The sequence below is a fragment of the Dendrobates tinctorius genome, unplaced genomic scaffold (genome assembly GCF_039654945.1).
Source record: "Dendrobates tinctorius isolate UK_male_01 unplaced genomic scaffold, ASM3965494v1 ptg000024l, whole genome shotgun sequence".
NCBI classification, from domain to species: Eukaryota; Metazoa; Chordata; class Amphibia; order Anura; family Dendrobatidae; genus Dendrobates; species Dendrobates tinctorius.
Window position 1 is genome coordinate 23,140,814 of NW_027361692.1, and position 26,871 is coordinate 23,167,684.

Sequence of the window (26,871 nt, forward strand, 5' to 3'; positions counted from 1 at the left end):
TCTGATTTTTCATGGCATAATGTATTTCATGATAGAGGTAAAATTTCTTCAATATGACTTGTGTTTATTTGTGGGAAAAAAAGGAAAATTGGCAAAAAAAATTGCAATTTTTAAACTTTGAATTCTTTTCCCCTTAAATCTGAGATATGTTGCACAAAATAGTTAATAAATAACATTTCCCACATGTCTACTTTACATCAGCACTATTTTTTAGACAATTTTTTTTGCTAGGAAGTTATGAGCGTGAAAAGTTGACCAGCGATTTTTCCAACAAACATGACAAACTCATTTTTTTAGAGACCACATCACATTTGAAGTGACCTTGAGGGGTCTATATGGCAGAAAATACCCCAAAGTGACATCATTCTAAAAACTCAATATGTGGCAGTACAGTACTGCTTAGCCACGGCGAGACTCAGGAGGGACAGAGCGCTATTTGCCTCCTGGAGCATGGATTTTCCTAGAATAGTTTGCGGACTCCATATACAGAACCCTTAAGTGCTAGAAGAGCAGAATCCCTCCCTCAGGTGACCACATTTTACAAATTATACTTCTTTGGGAATTTATCTGCAGGTGTAGTGGCAATTTTGACTCCATGGGTGTTTTCCAGAAACAAGCAGCAGTGGATGTTACTGAGTGAAAATTGCAAACTTCCATTGTGGTGACCAGTACATTGTAGTGACCAGTATGTTTTGCCCAGCTCATGCTTCTTTAGACACTCACCCGTAAATTAGACCTTCTCTCATTGCTACAGAAATGCTAAACATGTAGGCCCTATATGTGGTTTAGGCACACTGAGGATCAGGATGGAGAGGGGCATTTGGATTTGGGAGTGCAGAAATTGCTGAATTTATTTTGGAGGGTTAGGAGATAGAGTCTTTGTGATACCAGTAACTGTTATCTTTTGTGGTACCAGTGTCCAGTAACCACCTTTTTTGTGGATTGAGTTGAAGCTTTTATTGGGAATATTTTACATAACATTTGGGATTACATTTATCCAGCGCTGTACACTGAGCATGTACATTGGAGTTTCCATCTAAATCTTCAAATGATATGATTCAGATGAAACCCCCAAGGGATCCATTCACCAAAATGAGACAACAGATTTACTCTGGACTCTGCGTGTGTTCAGCGGTGTTGAAATAAGGATTTTAAAAAAATTGTAATAATAATTGAAACACCATAATTATATAAAAATGTAAAGAATTTTTTTTATAATGATATTCTACTTGGAAGAATTCACATTCATCTTCATAACTTGGTAGAATTATATCATGTTAATATTATACACATTTTGGGATTTTATCTTGATATATAATTTACATTTTCTTATTTCAACATATCACTATTGCATGTGTTCTTCATAATTTTGGGGTGTGATTTTATTTATATATAACAATTTTTTCACTTGCACTGTGGAAAAATTCATGGACACTAATAATTTGCAGTTTTGTATTGTTATTTTAGTATTTGTTACATCGCTTATGTAACATCTAATTGTTAAGTGAATTAAGAACATCTGTGTTATACTTTTTGAAAAATAATATATAAATGACTGCATGTTATTTGACCATTAGTCATGAATAAGACTGCTTAGTGCAGTCAAAACGCGTTGACTGGATCATGTCCACCATGAAAATTTTCTTTTGTGTGCACTATAGTTTCTTTTCAAAAATAGAAAGAAAAGAAAATTCCAGTCCTGTTGAGCCAGTCTCCAATTTTTTCTATTATCCTGGGCGAGGCCGGTTTCTGAGCTCCAGGTGGATGAGCATTGAGCAACTGGGTGAGCTGGAATCAAGTTTTTGTTATCTTTTGTGATACTAGTAACCACCTTTTTTTGTGGATTGAGTTGAAGCTTTTATTGGGAACATTTTACATAACATTTGGGATCACATTTATCCAGCGCTGTACACTGAGCACTTACATTGGAGTTTCCATCTAATTCTTCAAGTGATGTGATTCAGATGAAACCCCCGAGGGACCCATTCACCATAATGAGACAACAGATGTACTCTGGACTTTGTCTGGCCTCTGTTCAGTGGTGTCCTTCTTTTCAGAAGTGCACAAAACTGTGACTGACTGCACTTTTATGCACGTCTAAAAAGACAGACACCGCCAGATCATAGGCCAGACGGCATCCACAGTGCCTCCATCTGCCTCGTTATAGGGAGTCTTCCCCCGTGGGTATCTATCTGAATCACATATTTCAGAGATTTACATGGAAACTCCAGTGAAACCACTCAGCGTAGAGCGCAGGATAAATGTGTGACAAGCCTTACTGTGATCTTTGGGAGGCAGAATTAACAAATCAACGGCAGGTGAAGAATTGGTTTAATTTATTTTTTACGCCATTCCTTGTACGGTATAAGCAATTAGAAGACTTTATTCTTCTAGTTCATGCGATTTCAGCGATACCAGATTTATATTGGGTTTTGTGTCTGGCTGCTGTCACACACTAAAAGATGCTTTTTATTGCAAAAACGCATCCTCATATTTTGAGAGCTATAATTTTTTCATATTTCAGGCTTGTTTTTTGTGAGATGAGTTAACCTTTTATTGGTACCATTTTTGGGCTCATGACTTTTTTATCACTTTTTATTCTGATTTTTGGGAGGCAGAATAAAATTGATAAAGCAGGTTTATTCTTTGGGTCATTATGATTACAGCGACACCACATTTATATCAATTTTTTATGTTTTGGCACTTTTACACAATAAGAACTATTTTATAGAAAGAGATAATTATTTTTGCATCGTTTTACTCTGCGGGGCAAGAAGATATTTTCATTTGTACCATGTTTCTTTATATCTGTCTTTTTGATCGAGTTGTATTCCACTTTTGCACTTTTGGTTCAGCGATATGATGATAAGGCATTGTTTTTTGCCTTGTCTTTTATAAAAATGTGTATTTTTATTGTTTGTACATTTTATTTTCATAAAACATATATTCATGGGTACTAATATATATATATACAGTACAGACCAAAAGTTTGGACACACCTTCTCATTCAAAGAATTTTTATTTATTTTCATGACTATGAAAATTGTAGATTCACTCTGAAGGCATCAAAACTATGAATTAACACATGTGGAATTATATAATTAACAAAATAGTGTGAATCAACCGAAAATATGTCTATATTCTAGGTTCTTCAAAGTAGCCACCTTTTGCTTTCATTACTGCTTTGCACACTCTTGGCATTCTCTTGATGAGCTTCAAGAGGTTGTCACCGGAAATGGTTTTTACTTCACAGGTGTGCCCTGTCAGGTTTAATAAGTGGGATTTCTTGCCTTATAAATGGGGTTGGGACCATCAGTTGTGTTGTGCAGAAGTCTGGTGGATACACAGCTGACAGTCCTACTGAATAGACTGTTAAAATTTGTATTATGGCAAGAAAAAAGCAGCTAAATAAAAAAAAACGAGTGGCCATCATTACTTTAAGAAATGAAGGTCAGTCAGTCCGAAAAATTGGGAAAACTTTGAAAGTGTCCCCAAGTGCAGTGGCAAAAACCATCAAGCGCTACCAAGAAACTGGCTCACATGAGGACCGCCCCAGGAAAGGAAGAGCAAGAGTCACCTCTGCTGCGGAGGATAAGTTCATCCGAGTCACCAGCCTCAGAAATCGCAGGTTAACAGCAGCTCAGATTAGAGACCATGTCAATGACACACAGAGTTCTAGCAGCAGACACATCTCTACAACTGTTAAGAGGAGACTTTGTGCAGCAGGCCTTCACGGTAAAATAGCTGCTAGGAAACCACTGCTAAGGACAGACAACAAGCAGAAGAGACTTGTTTGGGATAAAGAACACAAGGAATGGAATTAGACCAGTGGAAATCTGTGCTTTGGTCTGACGAGTCCAAATTTGAGATCTTTGGTTCCAACCACTGTGTCTTTGTGCGACGCAGAAATGGACTCTACATGCCCGGTTCCCACCCTGAAGTATGGAGGAGGAGGTGTGATGGTGTGGGGGTGCTTTGCTGGTGACACTGTTGGGGATTTATTCAAAGTTGAAGGCATACTGAACCAGCATGGCTAACACAGCATCTTGCAGCGGCATGCTATTCCATCCGGTTTGCATTTAGTTGGACCATCATTTATTTTTCAACAGGACAATGACCCTAAACACACCTCCAGGCTGTGTAAGGGCTATTTGACCAAGAAGGAGAGTGATGGGGTGCACGCCAGATGACCTGGCCTCCACAGTCACCAGACCTGAACCCAATCGAGATGGTTTGGGGTGAGCTGGACTGCAGAGTGAAGGCAAAAGGGCCAACAAGTGCTTAGCATCTCTGGGAACTCCTTCAAGACTGTTGGAAGACAAGACTGTTGGAAGACTGTTGGAAGCTCATCAAGAGAATGCCAAGAGTGTGCAAAGCAGTAATCAAAGTAAAAGGTGGCTACTTTGAAGAAACTAGAATATAAGACATATTTTCAGTTGTTTCACACTTTTTTGTTAATTATATAATTCCACATGTGTTAATTCATAGTTTTGATGCCTTCAGAGTGAATCTACAATTTTCATAGTCACGAAAATAAAGAAAACTCTTTGAATGAGAAGGTGTGTCCAAACGTTTGGTCTGTACTATATATATATATATATATATATACAGTGGGGCAAAAAAGTATTTAGTCAGTCAGCAATAGTGCAAGTTCCACCACTTAAAAAGATGAGAGGCGTCTGTAATTTACATCATAGGTAGACCTCATCTATGGGAGACAAACTGAGAAAAAAAAATCCAGAAAATCACATTGTCTGGTTTTTTTTCATTTTATTTGCATATTATGGTGGAAAATAAGTATTTGGTCAGAAACAAAATTTCATCTCAATACTTTGTGATATATCCTTTGTTGGCAATGACAGAGGTCAAACGTTTTCTGTAAGTCTTCACAAGGTTGCCACACACTGTTGTTGGTATGTTGGCCCATTCCTCCATGCAGATCTCCTCTAGAGCAGTGATGTTTTTGGCTTTTCGCTTGGCAACACGGACTTTCAACTCCCTCCAAAGGTTTTCTATAGGGTTGAGATCTGGAGACTGGCTAGGCCACTCCAGGACCTTGAAATGCTTCTTACGAAGCCACTCCTTCGTTGCCCTGGCGGTGTGCTTTGGATCATTGTCATGTTGAAAGACCCAGCCACGTTTCATTTTCAATGCCCTTGCTGATGGAAGGAGGTTTGCACTCAAAATCTCACGATACATGGCCCCATTCATTCTTTCATGTACCCGGATCAGTCGTCCTGGCCCCTTTGCAGAGAAACAGCCCCAAAGCATGATGTTTCCACCACCATGCTTTACAGTAGGTATGGTGTTTGATGGATGCAACTCAGTATTCTTTTTCCTCCAAACACGACAAGTTGTGTTTCTGCCAAACAGTTCCAGTTTGGTTTCATCAGACCATAGGACATTCTCCCAAAACTCCTCTGGATCATCCAAATGCTCTCTAGCAAACTTCAGACGGGCCCGGACATGTACAGGCTTAAGCAGTGGGACACGTCTGGCACTGCAGGATCTGAGTCCATGGTGGCGTAGTGTGTTACTTATGGTAGGCCTTGTTACATTGGTCCCAGCTCTCTGCAGTTCATTCACTAGGTCCCCCCGCATGGTTCTGGGATTTTTGCTCACCGTTCTTGTGATCAATCTGACCCCACGGGGTGGGATTTTGCGTGGAGCACCAGATCGAAGGAGATTATCAGTGGTCTTGTATGTCTTCCATTTTCTAATTATTGCTCCCGCAGTTGATTTCTTCACTCCAAGCTGGTTGGCTATTGCAGATTCAGTCTTACCAGCCTGGTGCAGGGCTACAATTTTGTTTCTGGTGTCCTTTGACAGCTCTTTGGTCTTCACCATAGTGGAGTTTGGAGTCAGACTGTTTGAGGGTGTGCACAGGTGTCTTTTTATACTGATAACAAGTTTAAACAGGTACCATTACTACAGGTAATGAGTGGAGGAAAGAGGAGACTCTTAAAGAAGAAGTTACAGGTCTGTGAGAGCCAGAAATCTTGATTGCTTGTTTCTGACCAAATACTTATTTTCCACCATAATATGCAAATAAAATGAAAAAAAACCAGACAATGTGATTTTCTGGATTTTTTTTTCTCAGTTTGTCTCCCATAGTTGAGGTCTACCTATGATGTAAATTACAGACGCCTCTCATCTTTTTAAGTGGTGGAACTTGCACTATTGCTGACTGACTAAATACTTTTTTGCCCCACTGTATATATATATATATATACTTATATTTATATATATATATATATATAAAACAAATAAAAAAAAAGGCAGCACTACCAAAATTATACAATTGGTACAAAACCTATTCAGCAGTGTACAAACAGCCAAGTTAATAAAAGTAAAAAAAATAGGCAGCACTCCAAATTAAATGTGAAAAAAAGTGGATACTTTACTGATCCTCAGGTGGCCACCTGAGGATCAGTAAAGTATCCACTTTTTTTTCACAATTAATTTGGAATGCTGCCTATTTTTATATATATATATATATATATATATATATATATATATATATATATACATACAGTATATATATATATAGTGAGGCAGTGACTGGTGTTACATGTGAGGTTCACTGTATGTTCCCCTCAGGATGCACACGGAGGCATATTGAGGCCATGAGAGTGCATTTCAGTCACAGGCGTAGCTGTAGTTGCAATGTAGAGTAAAGTGAGTATAGGTTTTGGACATGTTGGTTGTCCAAGGCAGATTTAAGGAAAACTTGCTCGGGTTTTTGTGTTTGAAACAGACTGCAGATGGTGGTGGTGCAGTATAGGGTTTGGGTTTGTCAGGTTCAGGGTCAGTGTCAGTCTGGTGTTTACTAGAGTGCAGAGCAACACAGACAAGCGGAGCCTAACAGCCAAGGCAGCTGGAAGGCCTGGCACCCACAGTGTACTCAGCGGTTCAGTCTCCCACAGCTCATTTTTAATTTTTTTACAAAACTTAAAAAAATATATATTATTATTTATTTATATAGCGCCAATAATTCCATGGTGCTGTACATGAGGAGGGGGATTACATGCAAAGTTATAGATATCCTTAACAGTAAACAAATTTACAATGGCATACTGGTACAGAGGGGAGAGGACCCTGTCTTCGCAGACTTACATTCTATATATGCAAGTTTGGTATTGTTGTAATCATATTGACTTGGACAATCATATTTACAGGTCATTCTTACTTCAGAATTAATGCCAAAAATGCAAATCCCCAAAAAACAATCATGGAAATGCATTTTGTTCACTCCAATTGGAATTTTATTTCACAATTTTAAGTTACCAGTATCATTAAATCAATGGCATCATTCAAAATTCCAACTAGTCCCACAATAAGCAAGTCCTCATATGTGTGATGCGAGTCACAATAGTAAATATATATAATACTGTAAGTAAAGGGAGGTCAAACAATCCAAGGTCAGGGAAATTGCGCAGTACAACAAAGGAAAGTCAGAGGTCAGAAAAGTCAGAGAGGCAAAACAGTTTACAGGGAGCAGGCACAAACAAAGTCAGGTCACAAGCAAAGGGTCTGAGTCCGGGAAGAGAATCAAGTCAAGCTGGGTCAGGCACAGAATGCAGAGGGATCAATGTTACACAGGCAACAACAAGTGTACGATTGACACTGGGGAGGAAATAGCATGCTTAAGTAGAAGCCTGATTAAGGAAAATGAACACAGGTGATGATTTTGTAAATGGGAAAAGAAAAATGTTATGCCTGTTTTAAGATTGTAGGGAAAAATGAAAGCGCAAAAATGAAAAATTGCTTGGTCCTTAAGGGATCAAAGGGAATCTGTCACCAAGCTTTTGCTACAATATCTAAGAGTAAAAAACCTACAAAAGACAAAATGAGAAAAACCCTGCTGTAACTAAATATGTAAAAAGCAAAAGTGCATTTAAATAATTCAGAGTTCTTAGTAATACTGTATTTGATCAAATATAGCATAAAAGCTGTCCCACCGTTGACAAGGTGACTCTGATCGGGATGGTCCTACACTGTCTAAAATTAAAAACCTTACCATGTGTCAAAGTTGGCCTCATTGTGTGAATAAGGGCAGACAAAAGGATCGGGTGCCAACCAGTGGACACCAGTCAAGGGAAGCCTTTGAATACAATTTCCAGCTCAGGAGAGGGAGGCTACACCCCGGCTTGCACAGAATGCAAAAATACAAAGAAAAAAACACAAAAAATTGAGCATGGTTTGACACAGACTGACAGCCACGACACAAAGTAACAAAGAAACAGAGTGGAAATCATGACAATAAGGCTTTGTAAATGGGAAAATAAAAATGTTATGCCTGTTTTAAGATTGTAGGGAAAAATGAAAGCGCAAAAATGAAATATTGCTTGGTTCTTAAGGGATCTAAGGGAATCTGTCACCAAGCTTTTGCTACAATATCTAAGAGTAGCATAATGTAGGAGCAAAAACAATGATTCCAGCGATATATCACTTGTTGAGCTACATATTGTAGTTTTTTCATGAAATACCTTTTTATCTGCAGCAAATTCAACAGTACTGTGAAGACTGCTCATACCTCAAGAAAACCCTTGCCCCTTTTCTCCAGCGCAAAGAAAGAATCCAGTCATTAACGAAAACATATCTTTAATGGAGAGTAACACATTTACAATAAGTCTCTTCTTCACAAAAAAAACCATTGTTGGAAGGGTAAGGTCGCACCTCTGGATTAATTAAACACCGGAAGCTGTGGGTGATATGCCGCCGGAATCCCGGCACATGTTACCCCGACTTATTCTTCCGCCAGGGAGTAGCGATACGCAGTTGAGCTACGACCCCCCTCATAGAAAAAATAGCGCCTCATCAATACTATCTTGTAAACTTGAAAGAAATCTGTCCAAGCCAATGTCCGTTAAATGCACCCCATCTGGACGCCTCAGCCTGGTATTCCTACCTTCCAATTGCATGTGCCGGACTATAACACCCCCAGAAAAATTGAATAAAACAAGATATTTGGTGATTTACTGTATAGCTCTCTGAGCACATTCGTTGCCAGCCCAGTCTCGAGCACCGCACCACACCACCTTGGGGATAATTTCTGACCAAGCTATGACGAGTTGGGAGAAAAACATGGAAATTTATCAATATCCGCACGCATTAGCATGAGAACCTCCGTCATTTTTATCGCAACTAAATAGTTTCCCCCCCCGCATGCAGCACTAAAATAACTGTGGAGGTCATTAATCTAGAGATGTGAACCACTTCAATCAGCACTTGCGACCATGTTAGCGCTCGAATGCCTCTCCAATTCACATTGGCATTGAAAAACCAAGCGATCTCCCGCCAGGATGCATCTCTGCCCTCTGTTCGGCTCACCAGACATAAGAGTAACCCAGAATCCATACACTTGGTCTTACACCACCCATAATGAGAAAATTGAAATTCAACTGTACATTAATTATTATGACATTAGTAACTCTGGCCTTATGTAATGAGAGAAACAAGTGGAGCGCCACCTGCGTATTCTCATGATTTCCTCATCCATGAAAAACCCATCCGAGCCACTTCTGTCGTTGCACCAATTCTGAAAGAATGGGTACCAAAATCCCCCCGTGGAAGACCCAAAGCTATCAAAATTTCGAAGCATGACTGCCAAGAAATGAAATCTGGTTTACGGGGACCAGTCAGTCATGCGCAAAATGCTTGGCTCTCTGGCCTAATCGCCAAGTACCGAGTAATTAATTTTATAGGGCACAGCGGACCTGAATGGAAAATAAAGGAAACCATGCTCCCTTACCTGTGGTTAGTTTTTAAATGCCGAATACAAACACGAATACCACCCTTACAAAAACTATACATCTTTATGCTGCAATCCCCCTTGTATACAATCCGAAGGTGCAGCCAACTCACTAATACGCAATGCCCCAACAATGCAATCCCGAATGCCGCAGAAAATAGAGCAGATTCACCCTGGGAGCTACAAATCATATTTGCGCTATTAATAAGTCTGACCAAGAGAGAAAAAGAGATTGGTCGTCTAAGAAAAATATATATACAGTATATATATATATTTTTTTTTTTTTTTTTTTTCCCAACCCTTAACAACCTGATGTAAAATAATTTTTTTTTAGTAACATCTTCACTCCCACGCATCTTGCAATGAAAAGACGACCCTGCTAACCTGTTCCTGTCAACCGCTGCCGAGGAACCACGTGAATGTGGATGCTCTAATTAAATCTCTATCGCTTCCAACCCTGCCTCGTTTGAGGAACCCACCGGGAGACTACTTGCAAAAAACCCCCCACTCCTGCCACGCCTTACCATATGCTGACCACGATGACGGAGCCACCAACGCCCTGACCAATGGCATTAAGTGACTTCCGGAATTTTCCACAGGTATCCTGGACACTGAATTTCTTGTTGCTTAGCCGATGGGGTGAGATCTCAAAATTTCTGAAAGGTAAACTTGAAAAGGCATTAGCAATAGCATTTTGACTACCTGGTACATGCTGCGATCGGAACCAGATATTAAAATGCCAGCACCTCAATACCAGGAAACAAATAAACTTTATGACAGGAATAGAAGATGATGACAAATGATCTATTGCATGAACCACATTTTTATTGTCAGACCAAAAGTGAATGAGTGAATTGACCAACTGATCACCCCAACTGCCCACTGCCACCCCAGAGGGAACAACTGAAGAAAAGTAAGGTTCTTTGTCCAAACATTTTGAAACCGACTAAGTGGCCAGAATCCTGCACACCACTTATCACAAAGGATGACACCAAAACCGACAGACCCGGCAGCGTCTATAAATAATGAAATATCCTGACTCGCCTTTTCTTCACTTTAAAAGACAGTGCATCCATTGTAATTCAGCAAAAAACTCCACACTTGCAGATCTTCAATCAAAGGAAGACCAATATAAATTATATGATGAGGAAGCTTGACACCCCATGTGGCATCGCCAGCCGGCAAGAAAAATTCTGCCCATAGGCATAACACATCACGCAACTGCCAATAAACCCAGCAGGGATTGCATTTGTATCAGTGTCACTTTTTTTTTATAGAAAGGAAACAATCGAACAACCTAACAACTTGTCAATTAGTCATGAAGCAAACGGAACACCATATTAACCAAATAATCTCAATGCCAAGAAAAACAAAGGCGGGTAGACGGACAAACCGCTTCTCTTTCGATAACTGTACCCCAAATACTTTCATTAACTCCCGGAAACTGTCTAAAACTCTTTTGCAACTCTCTGAATCTGCTGGCCCTACAAAAAGGAAATCGTCCAAATAGTGTGTCACCCATTGCGATCCTGTTTCCCATTTAACCTCCCATATGAGGAAAATACTGAATAATTCGAAATATCTACATAAAATGGAACAACCCATGGGAAGGCAAGTGTCATAATAGTTACCATCCACAAAGCAACCTAGCAAATGATAACAATCTGTATAAACTGAAAGAAAAACGAAAAGCAGAAGCGATATCCGATTTTGCCATCAATACACCATGCCCTGCCTGACGCAACAGCCTAACTGCCTGATCAAAAGAAGCATATGCCACTGAAGCCTCTTCCGCACTAATGCCATCGTTCACCGAGCGACCCTTTGGGTGCAACAAGTGATATATCAGTCAGAACTCACCAGGTTTTATTTTTTTGAATGACACCTAACGGGGATACCCTGAGGTTGAAAAAAGGTGGGGAAAGAAAAAGCCCCATCATGCAACCAAGAGAGACTTCTTTTTTAAATTTTCTTTGACAAAACTAACAGGAGCTCCCTAGCGGATTTTAAATTATCAGAAAACAACTAGCTTTTTTGAAAATTTAAACGGTATGAAAAACCATATATGAACCCCACTCACAACTCAGCTGCTGCCACTTTATTGTGGTATTTGCTATCCAACAGCTCCATCACAGTGATACTCCTTGCTCTCATGCTGAGGGTTTTGCCTCATGATCGTAGCCTTTTAGGGATGGCAGGAACACTTTGCCACTACATGCGAATCGCCGCAAGACGAGCATTCATACTTGAACTTGCATAATCCCTAATATCTGCAGTGGCCATCATTGAACATGCAACAGGTTCCGTGTATGCATACTGTAATGGGCCCCAAGCCAAGTAGCTGGCCACGGGCCCAGAATGAAAGAGCTGACTGCTCCTTTGCTACATAATGAGGCGCAACCAAGAGTCTGTAACTTTTACACCCCAATCCAGAGCCGGGTTAATGGCCAAACGACGACGAAATTCTTCCTCATACCTTTACCACGCAAAGCCACTTTTGGACAATGCTCGTAAGGCTTGCCAAATGCAGCCGCTGCCTGTCCACTGAGCCTTGCTCTGACTCGGGGGGAACAGCTGAAATCCCAGCAGGTGCTGGGCACGACTGGCCTGCTCCGTCAGAGGAAGCCAGCAACCCTCCTTGCTGCTGTGAGAAAAAAACAGGGATCAAGAGACACCTGCAGAGGTTGAATTAACAACCAGGTCTGCAACTGCAGCGCTAAGCAGTGAAAAATTCGAAGGATAAAACATTAATCCTGATGCTTGTGAAGTATTAAATAATGCAGCTGGCTCCAGAGGCATCACAATGAACTAAGGAGCGTTGGGTAGCTGAGATGCCTGAGAAATAGGAAACTACTATCAGCTGCTGATTTGCATGAGGTAATTGTCTAGGTACATGTGTGAAAACTGACTCACAACTAGAAGCTAATGTGGTCAGGTGGGGGTTAACTATCGCAGGTAAATTATCTGTAGTCACCTTGTCCACTAACAAAACGCTCCCCACTAGTCTGAGGTAAAAATTACTGGCTGCTGAATAGCAGCACTACTACTCCCAGCATCATCCAATGAGGATGAACTGGCGCTATGTGTTCCTCCCATATGAGACAACTGAGCGGCCACCTTGTTACATAAAACTAGGGCTGAATCTGTGACAGGCACTATCCTCTGAGCTGACTGCGCTGTGCTCTGTGAGGCGGCCTAATGCTGCCTGGGCATAGAACCTAACAAGCTCCCTTGACCGCGCTCAGCAATTTCCTGCCTTTTTCTCACCTGCCTCTGCAGTGGGGTGAGGCCACACACAGAGGACCTGCATCCTCCCCTGGCATCGGCAAAATTACAGGAGGCGAGGATGAGCTTAATCACTCCGCCGCGACCTCCGTTCACTGGGAGTTGAATGACCAGACGACACATATGGACCCAGCTCCAGCAAGAACGCTGCCAGCCACGCCACTCTTTCCCTGGCAACCCTCTAATGACGTCTTCTAATGGTAAGGACATCCCTAACCTCAATTACCTCACGCACCGCTGGGAGTGTGAACTTTCTTGATCCCAGGTTCAAGGAGACCTGGCAGCCTCAGGCCCCACCTTATATACTCCTTAGGGGGAGGATGATACAACCCCCCCGGGACCGGAAATGACTCACATACAAAATTAAAGTGGGTGGAGTTTTGCTTCCTTTAGCCCTTTCCCTGTGCCTAGGAAAAGAGGGCAATGCACATTAAACCCACAGGCTGATCAGTCAGGGCCCCCCCGGCAAATAAAGCCAGGTTCCTGCATTCTGAGTTATTTATAACCCCACCTCCCCCCACTTATTGACTGCTTTCTGTGCGCACTGTGTAAAGCTGTCAATCAATGGTGGAGGAGGGGTTATATAGAGAATATGAATATGGAGAGCTACAGGTGAGCAGGTTGATTAGTCCCCTTGTGATAATCTCCTGCTGATAAAACAGTGATTTTATAAAAAACATAGCAAATAACCATGTAATTGATACATCACTGACATCAGCGTCTCATTCTGTAAATTATGCTGCTCTTGCATTAGGTGGCAAATTCATGGTGGCGGATTTTCTTTAAATATACCAGAATTACGAAATAATAATATTTCCTACTCCTAGCAGTATAATTATGTGATGCATATTTACATACACACTACAGTAACTTTATTACATCCTGAAATGAACTGAAAAGGTGCTGGATTATCATAGAACAATAAATAAGAGCTAACTGTAAGAGTGGCGATAGTCCAGGAATGCAGCCTGAAATAAAATGTTTGCATAAAATATATTACTTTGTTTTTTTTAATCAGAGGAGCTATAATTGGTTGTCCCTGCTTAGTTTTTAGCTTCTGGTCCTTTGAGATTTTAAATTAACTTGCACATCTGTCCTAGAAACGTGTCATAATTTCTGGTATATAAAATGCTGGGATTTTACTTTTTTACATTTTCACTTTACATGTTGTAGGAAATTTATTTTTTATAGAAATAAACATTACATATAAGCACAATTTTTTGAATAATAAAGATGTTTTTCTGTTAATAATTATACTTTATAATCTATTCATATACTATAATTGTCTTTGTAAAGAAAGAGCTAGATAGATAGATCTGTAACTCATGAACAGTACTTTGGCCCACATTTATCAAAAGTTTATCAAAAAATTAACGCTAGACTCCTTAGTTGATGAGTGTTGTGACATAATTATGAATTAAGGAAAAAAAAGAGCTCCCACAACATACATCACTGCCATTAAAGGGAACCTGCCATGTCAGATAATGCCATTAACCTGCACATATAGGGTTAATATGCAGGTTAGCAAGGTTTTGAAGGTGCCCGACTGCAGTGCTGAAAGTGCATCACACTGAAGAAAATGAACTTTATTCCTCCTGGCAACTGCAAACTTTCAGTCATAAAGGTGTGCCCGGAGCAATTACAGTCACCGATCACAGCGCTCAGAGCAGCGGCTCTAACCACGCACCGGCACTTTGACTGAGAGTCGGCTCAGCAGTGCATAAGTACAGAGCTGGCTGTCAATCAGTGCCAGGGCATGGCACTGACTGACAGTTTTTTTGATATTTTACTTTTATTTTTCCATGGATATAGCTGTATGAGGGCAATTTTTTTGCATGATGACAACTTACTGAGCTGCTTATTTATTAGCACTAACATGGCTCGTCTTCATGTTTCCGCCTAGTTGCCAAAAAAATGCCAAGTTCTCTGTACTAAAATGAGCAATATTAATCTAAATTCCTGTTTACCAAGATTTGCCAACATTTTGGATGGTAATTTTCTGTTAATTTACTACAAAGCAAAGCATACTTTCGGGACAAATGCCCTTTTTCTCAGTATTTTATACACCAATCATAAGACGCACCCCATGTTTTCAGAAGGAAAATGGGGAAAAAACATTTTTTTGTCAAAAGGGAGTCCATCTTACAGTCCTGAATTCAGCTTACCTTGGGGGATCAGCAGCACTGGTGGCAGCAGGAGTCGGGCAATTCTTCTGGTGGTCCGACGCTGCAGGGCGATGATCTCGCTCCCATCCCAGCCTGGTGTGGCTGGTGCAGCAGTGCTCGGTGGTGTGGGGGGCACCGGTGACTCAATCTGTGCATGCGCCTGCTGCGGCGGCCATTTTCTCGAAGTCCAAATTGATTCCCCAGGTGCAGATTGAGATCACGGCAACAAGATCTCATCCCAAGAACTCGGGAGCCGAGATCTCGGAGCCGAGATCTCAATCTGCGCGTGCACCAGCTCCAGCGGCCATTTTCCTGGAGTCCACAGCAATGAGTAAATAAAACTGCGGGGCTCCATGCTTTCAGAAAATGTCGCCGGAGCCCCCGGCACCACCGCACCAGCTGCACCATCATCGCCCTGCAGCGTCAGACCAGGACCATCAGAAGAATCGCCCGACTCCTACTGCCACCATGCTAAGTGTAAGTACCGTACATTCAAACTATAAGACGCATCCCCGTTTTCCCAAAAAATTTTTGGGAAAAAAGTACATCTTATAGTCAGAAAAATACGGTATATTTTTCAATTTCTATAAGTGAAAAACATCACTTTTTTAAATAATTCATATAATCTGTGTCACTGTCTGTACCTAAGAGGCGTGAAACACACTGGCATCTGCAATTATTAGTTTTGTTTTCATAATTTTAAGGTTTGCATTTGTTGGACTCAAGTGAATGAGTATCCTTGCAAAGTGATTTCTTGTATGATAGAACATAAAATGTTGTGCTTGATATCCTATAAAGCATCTAGAATATTAAACATAGTCAGTTTTTGTGTGATAGAAAATGCTCAGCCATAATTTCAGGCAGAGTTGACCTTTATTACTTTCCTTCTTGTTTCAGGTATTTCAAGTTTCCAGAAATGCTGGAGATGTGGTTCTGCTTATGCATTCAATACATCAGTGATTCAGACTTCATTAGGTAGGTCCTATGCCTATATCCTGGCCTATGCATACCAAAATATGCCCTTTACAGGAAAATACTAATGAGTATTTGTGAGGTCAAATGTGCAAGAAAATGGCTCAGAATGACTTCTCCATGGCAAGAGCTGTAGTATGAATGACATTTGCAAAACCTTCAACCTCAATGCCATTTCTACCTTGCACTGTCCCATATAATGGGAAACCAGCCATGATTAATATCAGGTGTGCATTAAAAAATATTAAATTGTAGTATAAATGTGATAAATCATACAATCCCAACTAAGAAATTAAATATAACTGAACAGATAAATATAAGGAAATATCTGAATGTTCATATAATCCCTTGCTTCAGGTAAAACTACTGAATTATTAGGTATGACTATGATATTGGAAATACAAGGACTTATTGTCACAGTCTGACGGAAGTCTGTGTTATCATTACAGAGCTACTGTCGCCTGTAGCCAGCATTGTGTGAGAAAGACTTCACCTTTGCGTTATATATTTCAATTTAGAAACCCTCTTCAACACAAACTGCTTGCAGATGTTTACATTTATATATCCGCATTATGCCCATTTATGACTCAAGAAGTTTTTGCTTTTAATATTAAAATTATTTCCAGAATTAAAATTCTTGGTCCACATCTTGCACTTGCATGTATTTATAGACTAAGTCTGGATTGAAATACACAAAGCATTCTTATTAGAGATGAGCCGATATTTTGAATTTCAAAATCGCCAACTTCGAAGAATTTTCCCCAAAATTTTGATTTATGGCAAATAAATTACAATATTGGAAAGCTTGTAATTCCTTGTAAAATACATGTGAGGGAGGAGAGAGAACACCACTGACTCATAAGAGCTTTCACTCTACACCAGGAAGAGAGCACCCCACTGATCTTAAGACCTTCACACTATGGAAGAGAGAGCGAGGACCCCACTAACCATAAGGGAATACACTCTACAGAAGAGAAAGACTTACCCAGTGACTCTGGAAATGGAAAAAGATTCTGCAGTACAAACTATGCTCCATTGGAAACCGCTGATCTGTAATGGCCAAGTTCCTGACCCCCTGTACGAGGTATGATAATATCATAGCCGCAGAGTATTATGAGGAGGCTGCACGGCAAAGCAAAATGAGATTAGCTCACTCTCTGATGCTTCAGCAGTGTGCAAAATGGTGCCGGACAAGTTTTTATTGAGAACCAGGAATCGAATCTCAAAATATTCGAAATTGTGTGAAACCGTGAATGTAAGGATATTTGATGTGAACTTGATCTTCCACAGCTCGATCCGATCATCTCTTGGTCCTATCAATTTAGGGTAAATCTTCAGAATAGGTTGTCATATATCTACATGAGGAGTAATACTTTATCTGGCCACAGATTTGGTAAATTTTATTTTTTATCAGTTATTAAATTTGTTGACTACCTCTAAATTGTACATTTTCCCTGAACACAGCTCCAGATTAGGTAGAGACTCTCCGCTAATAAGTCTTCCTTATATGTTAAGAGAAGAATAAATCATGCTATCTTCTATCTCTGTAGCATACCCTCAGCAACAGCAGCACGGGGGATATTTTATTGGCATAATAAGAAATGTAGACATGAATCCAACATTTGAATTAGACTGAAAACTTACTAAATGCTGCAAATCCATTCTTGGCTTTCAATATATTAAAATACAATATCACAATGTCAGAAAGGAAGATGTGCCATTCTTACATTTCTGTACAATGTTGCCTTTTTGGCAAGCTTGCAAAAATAATCTAAATACATGCTTGTAAAGTCAGCAATGTTTTTATTTTTATTTGAGTATAGGGACATTTCTCTCATTTTTATTACTTATGCAGTGCCAACATGTATCACCATTCTGTACAAAGACTGTGAACAAAATTCCTTTAATTTTATACTTGTTTGGTGTGAGATGTGTCAATAATTAGAAGCTATAGATTTACCATATCTTGTGAATTGGACATTCAAAATACTATTGTCTGGGGGCCAGGTTCAGAGCATCTGTAGGCCATCCCAGAATATTTGTCAAAAGAATAGCGCTCTTGCCATATGGTGCCAAGAATTTAGTAGCAGGATCTTCAAATCTTTTGAATAGATAAATGGGGCTTCTATAGTTCAGACCTGGTTTTCCAGGATACTTGCAGAGACTTGATCGGATTAAGATACAGGGATTTTCAAGTCCAAGTCAATAAATTGAACTCTGTCTTGTTCCTCATACCATTCCTGACCTTGTGGGAGATCACAGTATTCTTCACTACTAGTCAGTAGTGAGTATTGTTACAAGGAAGGCTCTGCAATAATGTTTAAGCAAGAGATGTGTGTTAAAGTAATATCCACATGAATGCCAAGACGTGTAATTTCACAGAAAAGCACTCTCAAGCCATTACACAGTATCTTCTAGCTTATCTTCTTCCCATAGTGAATCTCAGTGTAGTTTTGTGAATTAAGGGAGTCCATCAACCCCAAAATGCATTTTAAATGTGCTAAATAGTGATGAGCGAGTATACTCGTTGCTCAGGTGTCCTCCGAGTATTTTGTCATGCTCGGAGATTTAGATATCATTGTCTCAGCTGCATGATTTGCGACTGCTAGACAGCTTGAATACATGTGTGGAATGCCTGTTTGTTAGGGAATTCCCACATGTATTCAGCCTGTCTGCAAGTCACAAATCATGCAGATGAAACGAAAACTAAATCTCCGAGCATGCCAAAATACTCGGAGACCACCCGAGCAAACTCGGGAAAACCCGAGCAGTGAGTATACTCGCTCATCACTAGTGCTAAACAGGGTAATAGGAGACTTAAATAGAACCTATCAGCAGGATTGTGCACAATAACCTCTCGGAGATCGCCGACAGCTGCTATTGCCTGCGGCACGATCTTGATGGAGGACAATTTTTTTTTCTTCTGCAGCAAGATGCACCTGCATTTTTTTTTTATTCAGTACAGTAATATGTAGGTGAAGTGCTTCTAAACACTGCAAAAGTAGGAGAAATCAGACGCTGCAGTCTTCTGGCTTTTCTCTGTCGCGGTATACCCGCGAAAGAGACTTGTTTGGCCCAAACACAAGTACAAGACATTATATCAGTGGAAATCAGTACTGTAATCTGATGAGTCAAAATTCAAGATTTCAGGTTGCTACCACAATGTCTTTGTGAGATGATATAAAGGGGAGCAAATGGTTTCATGTGATATGCAATTGAGAAACAAAGCTGTGGAGTTGTCATAGTGTGGGGATGATTTCCTGGTGAGACTATTCTAGATTTATTCCAAATTCAAGGCACACTTATCCAGCATTCATACCACAGCATTCTGCCGTGATATGCCATGACATTTGGGTTGTATTTAGTGGGACCACCATTTGTGCTGCAATTGGACAATGACTGAAACACACCTCCAGGCTATGTCGGTTTATGTGGCCAAAAAAGAGAGGAATGGAGTGATGTGTCAGATGACATTACCACCACATTAACCTAACCTCAACCCAATTAAAATTGTTTTCGGTGAGTTGGACTGCAAAGTGAAGACAATGCCATCAAGTGCTTAGCACTTGGTGGCATGCCTTCTAAACTATTGCAAAACCTTTCCAGGTGACTATGTGATGAAGCTGCTTGAGAGAATGTGAAGGGTGTTTAAAGTATCATACAGATCCTGTTTTGTTTAACATGTGTTACTTTACTCCATGTTTCTTTATGTGTTTGCTGGCTTCAGGCTGAATCTACAATGTGCGAAAAGAACATGGTAAACCACTGCATAGACAGGTGTGTTCAAACGTTTGATTAGTATTATGACCCACATTTTCTTGAGATTCATCTTCTGGACAATTTACTTTACGATTTGTTGAGATAACTCAGCATTTAATTGTTCCAGCAATGATGACAAGCCATCCTGGCACAGATGCAGTAAAAAAGTCCAAACCCATGATAATACCACCACCATGTTTCACAGTCGGTGAAGGTTTTTATGCTGTGCAAAACACTGTTATGCAGTGTTTTTTTTTTCCAAACATAATACTCCTTATTTATACCAAAAATCTTTAGTTTGGTCTCATCTGTCCACAAAACATTGCAGACAGATTGCAGGGTCTTTTCCAGGAGGTCTCTATTGCCCAGTGTCTAAACTCTGAGCAGTAGTCATCACTCTACAGCCTCCCTAAACCAACTTACAGATCTTGGACTCAGCCACAGTGACCTTGTCAGGGTCATCATAAATAAGGTCAAGAGCTGAGAAAATGCCTCAAAAAAAGACAATACCCGGGAATTCTCACTTAAAGAAAATGCCCAAGCCTGTGAATCTCTACATAATAAAGACAAAACTGTGCCACACCCACACGGTCCCTATACAGTCTAGAAGACACTAGCTGCACATGTGCAGGAAGATACAAAAACCCAGGGTGAGGAAGTTAAAACACATTCATATAAGGTAAAGAGCCAAATATAAATGGAACAAGAATAACCTTACAGAAACCTAAAGAGGTGAAAGGAAGAGGAACTGGGAGGGAAAGCAAACGTACTCACTGCAGGATTTCAACTGGTGTTTACATGTAAGGTAAAGCTCTTTGCTAAAGGGCTGGAACTCCTAGTGGTAAAAGAACCTGTTTGCCCAGCTAAAATGGAGTCATGTCCTTTATTTAAAAAATCTACTCTTAAAAAGGATGGCACATAGTTTATTTATAAGTAACTCTTCCAGCACACTGTCCTGAGCATCGTGAATGTGCTGCCTGAGATTTACCCCCAGAACATCAACCACCACCCCATCACTAATAATCTTGATCGGCTTTTAATCAGACAACTCTACGGAAATAATTGATAGCCTTGACGTTCTTAAATCTGGTGAGATAACTTAAGACAAAGTCAAACAGGGCCAAAAAAGGACCCACAGAGCCTGGCTGGAATTTAGATACAGGAAAGATATACATCTTTGTACCGTGTTAAGACCCCGTTACATTTAGCGATGCACCAGCGATTCCGACCACGATATGACCCGGTCAGGATCGCTGGTGCATCGCTAAATGGTCGCTAGTGAGCTGCCAAACAGGCAGATCTCACTAGCGATGCAGCAGCAGTCGGCGGTCGTACTCACCTGTCAGATGTGGCGAGGGTGACCGTCTTCCGCCTGCATCCATGGCTCGCTCATCGGCGCCAGCAGGAAGCCAACGACGAGAAATGGACCAGGCCGATCTCGCGCGATCAGCGATAGCCAGCAGGGGAGCCGGTCGGAGGTGAGTATCACATGTAGCGATATCACTAGTGATATCGCTGCTGCGTCACAAAATCGGTGACGCTCTAGCGATATCGCTATGTGTAAAGGGCCCTTTAGCCAGTAGATAGAAGAATATTTAGAATTGAGAGTCCTCAGTGGTTGATACCTTTTAATGGCTAACTGTAAAGATGGTAACACATTGCAAGCTTTCGAGACTACTCAGGTCTCTTCATCAGGCTAGACTAATACAACATCTGAAGAATCACATATTTATACACAAAACATCACAGAAATAACGCAATAGATAAGACAAGTGATGTGAAGCCGAATTGTCATTATGGGAGAGGGATAAACATAAATATTGGAACAGTTCATAGATAAGGAGTGTGAAAATGTTATTGCCCTCTGATTGGGGTCTGGTTCTGTGTTGTGTAATGACCCCAGAAGGTCTGAAGAGAAAATTCCTTAATTGATGTAAAAAGACATAAATCCATGCGACACATTCATTCCTGCACTGAGTGTGTCAAAAGTTGTCATAAATTTATACTCCCAGACTCTTCTGTCTCTCTGAGACTTGAAGTTACCTTTTAATACAAGTAATTTAATGTCCATCATGCTATGACCGGGGATACAAAAATGTTTTGCCACAGGTAGATCCATTCTTTTTTCTCTTATTGTGTGATGATGAGAATTCATCCTTGTTCTCAGTTTTTGCCCTGTCTCCCCCACATACACCCCCAGATGGACATTTAGTACAAATGAGTAGGTACACCACATTAGATGTGATGCAGCTGAAAGTACATGGGATCTTGTAGTCCTGATGTGAGTTGGGGATCTTTATCTTGTCCGTGGTCATTATAAATGGATAGGTGTTGCATTTTTTCTGGTTGCAAGGAAAGGTTCCTGCAGCTGTTGGAGAGGACAGGGAGCTTCTGACAATGATGCTTCTTAAATTTGGGGGCTGCCTAAAACACAGCAGTGAGAGGTCTGGAAATATGGATTGTAATCGGGCATCTTTTTGTAGTAAAGGTTATAATTTCCATGCAGCTCCCCTTTGCACCTCCAGATTAGGATTGTAGGTGACCACTAGAGGCACACGGTTATTTTCATCTTTAGCTTTGCGATGTAGCAGGTGATTCCTTGATATTCTGGTGGCTCTTGTAATTTGGTTTTCAATTGTTCTTGGATGGTAGCCCTGATTCAAAAAGACCTTTCTGAAGCGACCAAGGTGTTTGTCTCTATCCATGGGGTTGGAACATATACGATTGTATCTGATGGCTTGGCTGTAGACAAGAGTATTTTATGTGTTTTGGATGGAAACTGTCCCATTTAAGGTATGTTGGATGGTCGATTGGCTTCTGATAGAGGGATGTCTCTACTTCATTGTTCTTTATCTTAAAGGGGTTGTCCGAGCTTTTCACATAATCTCAGTACATATCTGGCCTGCAGAATTATCACAATAAGTAATTTACTTTCTGTCACTACGTTGCACGGTTTTCTAGATATTCTGAACAGAACGTTCAAGGGGGGTGTGTGTTATGGCATTGAAATGAGAACTAGTCGTAACCTCCTACTCTACTCCAAACATGCCCTCTGTAGCAACAACCCCACCCTCCATAGCTACAGGCCCTCCCTGTCCACATGAAGAAGCCCTCATCACACAGTAACAAATCCTCCCCCTCTAGCAGCCTCACTGCAGAGAGCAGCTGCTCCTCCCCCAGACACACGCTGAACAGTGTTCTATGGAAAGTGAAAGTAGTGAGGAGGGAAAATTGTGGATGGGGAGGGCCTGTAGCTATGGAGGGTGGGGTTGTTGCTATAGAGGGCATGTTTGGAGTAGAGTAAGAGGTTACAACTAGTTCTCATTTCAATGCCATAACACCCCCCCTTGGACGTTCCGTTCAGAATATCTAGAAAACCGTGCAAACTAGTGACAGAAAGTAAATTACTTATTGTCATAATTCTGCAGCCCAGATATGTACTGAGATTATGTGAAAAGCCCGGACAACCCCTTTAATGATGATGTCTAAAAAGTTAATTTCAGTGCTGGAGTAATTGAGGGTTAAGTTGATGGTGTAATGAAATTTATTAAACTGTTCATGGAACGTCTTTAGCTGTTGCTCAGACTCCGTCCAAATGATTAAAATATCAATATAGCGGTAGTAGGCCAGAGGCCTGATGGGACATGAGGACAGAAAGTCGCTTTCAAGCTTGGCCATGAAAAGATTTGCATACTGTGGAGCCATTTTACTTCCCATAGCTGAGCCAGTCTGCTGTAGATAGATCTTGTTGTTAAATTCAAAGTAATTACAATTATGCTTCACATCACTTGTCTTATCTACTGCGTAATTTCTGTGCTGTTTTGTGTATAAATATGTGATTCTTTATTTTGTTCCATTCATCTTCCCTCGACTCGGACCATTTACCGTTCCTGCTGCCAAAACATATCCCCACAGTATGATGAGGCTGCCACCACCATGTTTCACTGTCAGGATGGTGTTCTTGGGGTGATGAGCTGTGTTGGTTTGGTGCCAGACAAAACATTGGACAGAAAAATGATAAAGCTGCTGTCCGGAAAGAATAAATACAAAATAGATCACATCCAATAATGTCAATACCTCTAGAATAAATATATAATAAGAGGTATACCAAAAATAGCACGAATTTAATGAATAAAGTGCATAGTGCAAAATAATTGTGCTATATAGGAAGATGCAGGACACATTAGTTGATGACACCGGACATTTGCTGGAATTTGTTCCTGATCATCTCTATGGTGATAAAATAGTCCACAAATAGGATTTGCGTAAAATCATGTAAATAATTCATAGAGGGGATCAGAGACAAATAGTGCACAGCATAGTTCAAGGTAGATTAATATAAAGCATATGCACAGACAAATAAGTGCCAGGGAGAATCATAGATACCCAAAATTCAGGAGAGATCCAATCTACCCCGTGTTTTGGTATTGGGTCATTTTTTGTGGTTTCAATAAAAATTACAAACCACTCCATTAATTGTAGGTGGGAAAAGGCAAAAAATTGCCACTGTACCAAATACTTATTCACCCCACTGTCTATATATATATATGTATGTATGTGTGTGTGTGTATATATATATATATATATATATATATATATATATATAGCTCTGGAAAAAATTATGCCCATTCTCCAGACCTGAACCCCATTGAAAACCTCTGGAATGTAATCAAGAAGATGATGGATAGTCACAAGCCATCAAACAAAGAAGAACTGCTAAAATTCTTGTACCAGGAGTGGCATAAGGTCACTCAAAAGCAGTGTGAAATACTGGTGGAAAGCATGAGAGAGGGGTGGTGTAAACACCACAAAAGACGACCTTGCAAAAGTATTGACCCCGTTAGGCATTTCTCATGTTTTTCTACCTCACTCACCTAATTTTACTGTTTTTGTTTAGGGTTTTCATCAGATCATGTATAGAACATGCCTACAACTGTGAACATTTGGTTTTCTTTTTATTGTGAAGCAAACAGCAAATAGGACAAATTAACTGAAAACTTCAGTGTGCATAACTATTCACCAACTAACGTCAGTACTTTGTAGAGTTAAATGGTTTCCTCTGGTGAACAGCAATCTTCAAGTCTGACCACAGATTCTCAATTAGATTAAGGTCTGGGCTTTGTCTAAGCCACTCCAAAACATTAAACATTAAAAAAGTATAAATCTTTATTCAAACAACTTTAAATAGGCTAGAGACACAATTGTAGTCAACGCACAGAGCCGTGATGCACACTCAACTACCGAGTTCAAAGAAGACCAGTATCATAAATGTAATGTTACATTAGTTATAATCCCAACCTGTACATAACTACCTCAAGTGAGTGGCACAAACGGGGCTACCAGGGTCAGCACGTCTGCCCCGACGTGCGTTTCGTATGCTCGTCCTTCGTCAGGGAACATGACAGAAACGGGAAATCGGGAGCTTTAAAAATACGTCGGACCGGAAGTGAAGGGGCCCGGACCAGAAGTGATGCATCCAATGTCATGACTGGTCGAAAGCATGCCAAGACGCATGAAAGCTGTTTTTAAAAATCATGGTTATTCCACAAAATATTGATTTCTGAACTCTTCCTGAGTTAAAACATAAGTATTGTTGTTTCTAAATGATTATGAACTTGTTTTCTTTGCACTAATTGAGGTCTGAAAGCACTGTTTGTTTTTTTTAATTTTGGCCATTTTTTTTGTCAGAAAAAAATGCAGAATTTATTGCTTGGAAATTTGGAGACATGTCAGAAGTTTATAGACTAAAAGAACAATTTACATTTTACTCAAAAATATACCTATAAAGAGAAAGAGCATACAAACTGAACATTTGGAAGTGGTCTTCTAATTTTTCCTAGAGCTGTATATATATGTGTGTACTCACATGCACAAAATCGCTGGTACCCTTATGTTAAAGTAAGAAAAACTCACAGTGATCACTGAAATAACTTGAAGCTGATAAAAGTAATTATCTATTTAAATTTAATGAATATTAACTGATTATAATCTGAAGTTTTCCTTGAATTGTTGGTAAACAGAATAATTTAAAAAACTAATGAAAAATGGCATGGACAAAAGTGATGGTATCTTTACTTAATATCTTATTGCACAACTTTTTGAGGCAATCACTGCAAATAAATGATTTCTGTAACTTTAAATGAGACCTCTGTAGCTGTCCACATGTATTTTGGCCCGCTCATCGAAACCAAACTGCTCCAGCTATCTCAGGATTAAAGGGTGCCTTCTCCAGACTGCATGTTTCAGCTCCTTCCACAGATTTTCAATGGGATTTAGATTAGGACTCATAGAAGGCAACTTTAGAGCAGTCCAATAGACATTCTTGGATGTTTTAGCTGTGTGTTTTGGGTCATTATCCTGTTGGAACACCCATGATTGACCAAGCTTTTTGACAATGAGCAGAAACCTCTCGCTCCTAAATTTCTTGATAGACTTGAGATCATGTTGTAACCTACACAGATTCAAGATATCCTATGCCAGATGTAGCAAAGCAGCCCCAAAATGTAACTAAGCTTCTTCCATGTTTCACCGTATGTGAAATATTATTTTCTTTGTATATTTCATTTTTGCATCTGTGAACATAGAGCTGTTTTGACTTGCCAAAAAGATCCAGTTCAAACTTTAAGCATTTAGAGAGAGCTCATTGCTGTATTCATGCAGCCTACTGTTTCTTACTATGAATGTTTTGTGGCACCACAAGGTCACGTCAGGTGTTTGCAAAAATGTATATATAGTAAGTGATCAAGCACTAAATGTAAAACCAGTCTCTTAGGCATGATGATGAGCGTGTAAACTTGAAATAAATAGGAAGTTGTCTACTAGAATATAGTGTAACCAAAGTAACCAATACCATTTATATTACAATGGTAAATCACTTTTATATTCTTTCAACAATGATTAGTAATTTTAGAATGAAGCTTCAAAAACTGAAGTGGC

General features: G+C 40.1%; 1 protein-coding gene across 4 annotated transcripts in view; it reads left to right on the forward strand.

Annotated features, from left to right (window-relative positions):
- The window catches only part of KHDRBS2 (KH RNA binding domain containing, signal transduction associated 2), a 628,563-nt gene that overhangs the window by 487,217 nt on the left and 114,475 nt on the right, over positions 1 to 26,871 (forward strand). For 3 of the 4 annotated variants that reach the window (XR_012231037.1, XR_012231039.1, XR_012231040.1), the window contains one exon: positions 16,102 to 16,179. The gene's annotated coding sequence lies outside the window, so the exon portion shown is untranslated. Of the gene's footprint in view, positions 1 to 16,101; positions 16,180 to 17,058; positions 17,261 to 26,871 lie in introns of all 4 variants that reach the window. The other variant, XR_012231038.1, reaches the window with a different exon arrangement.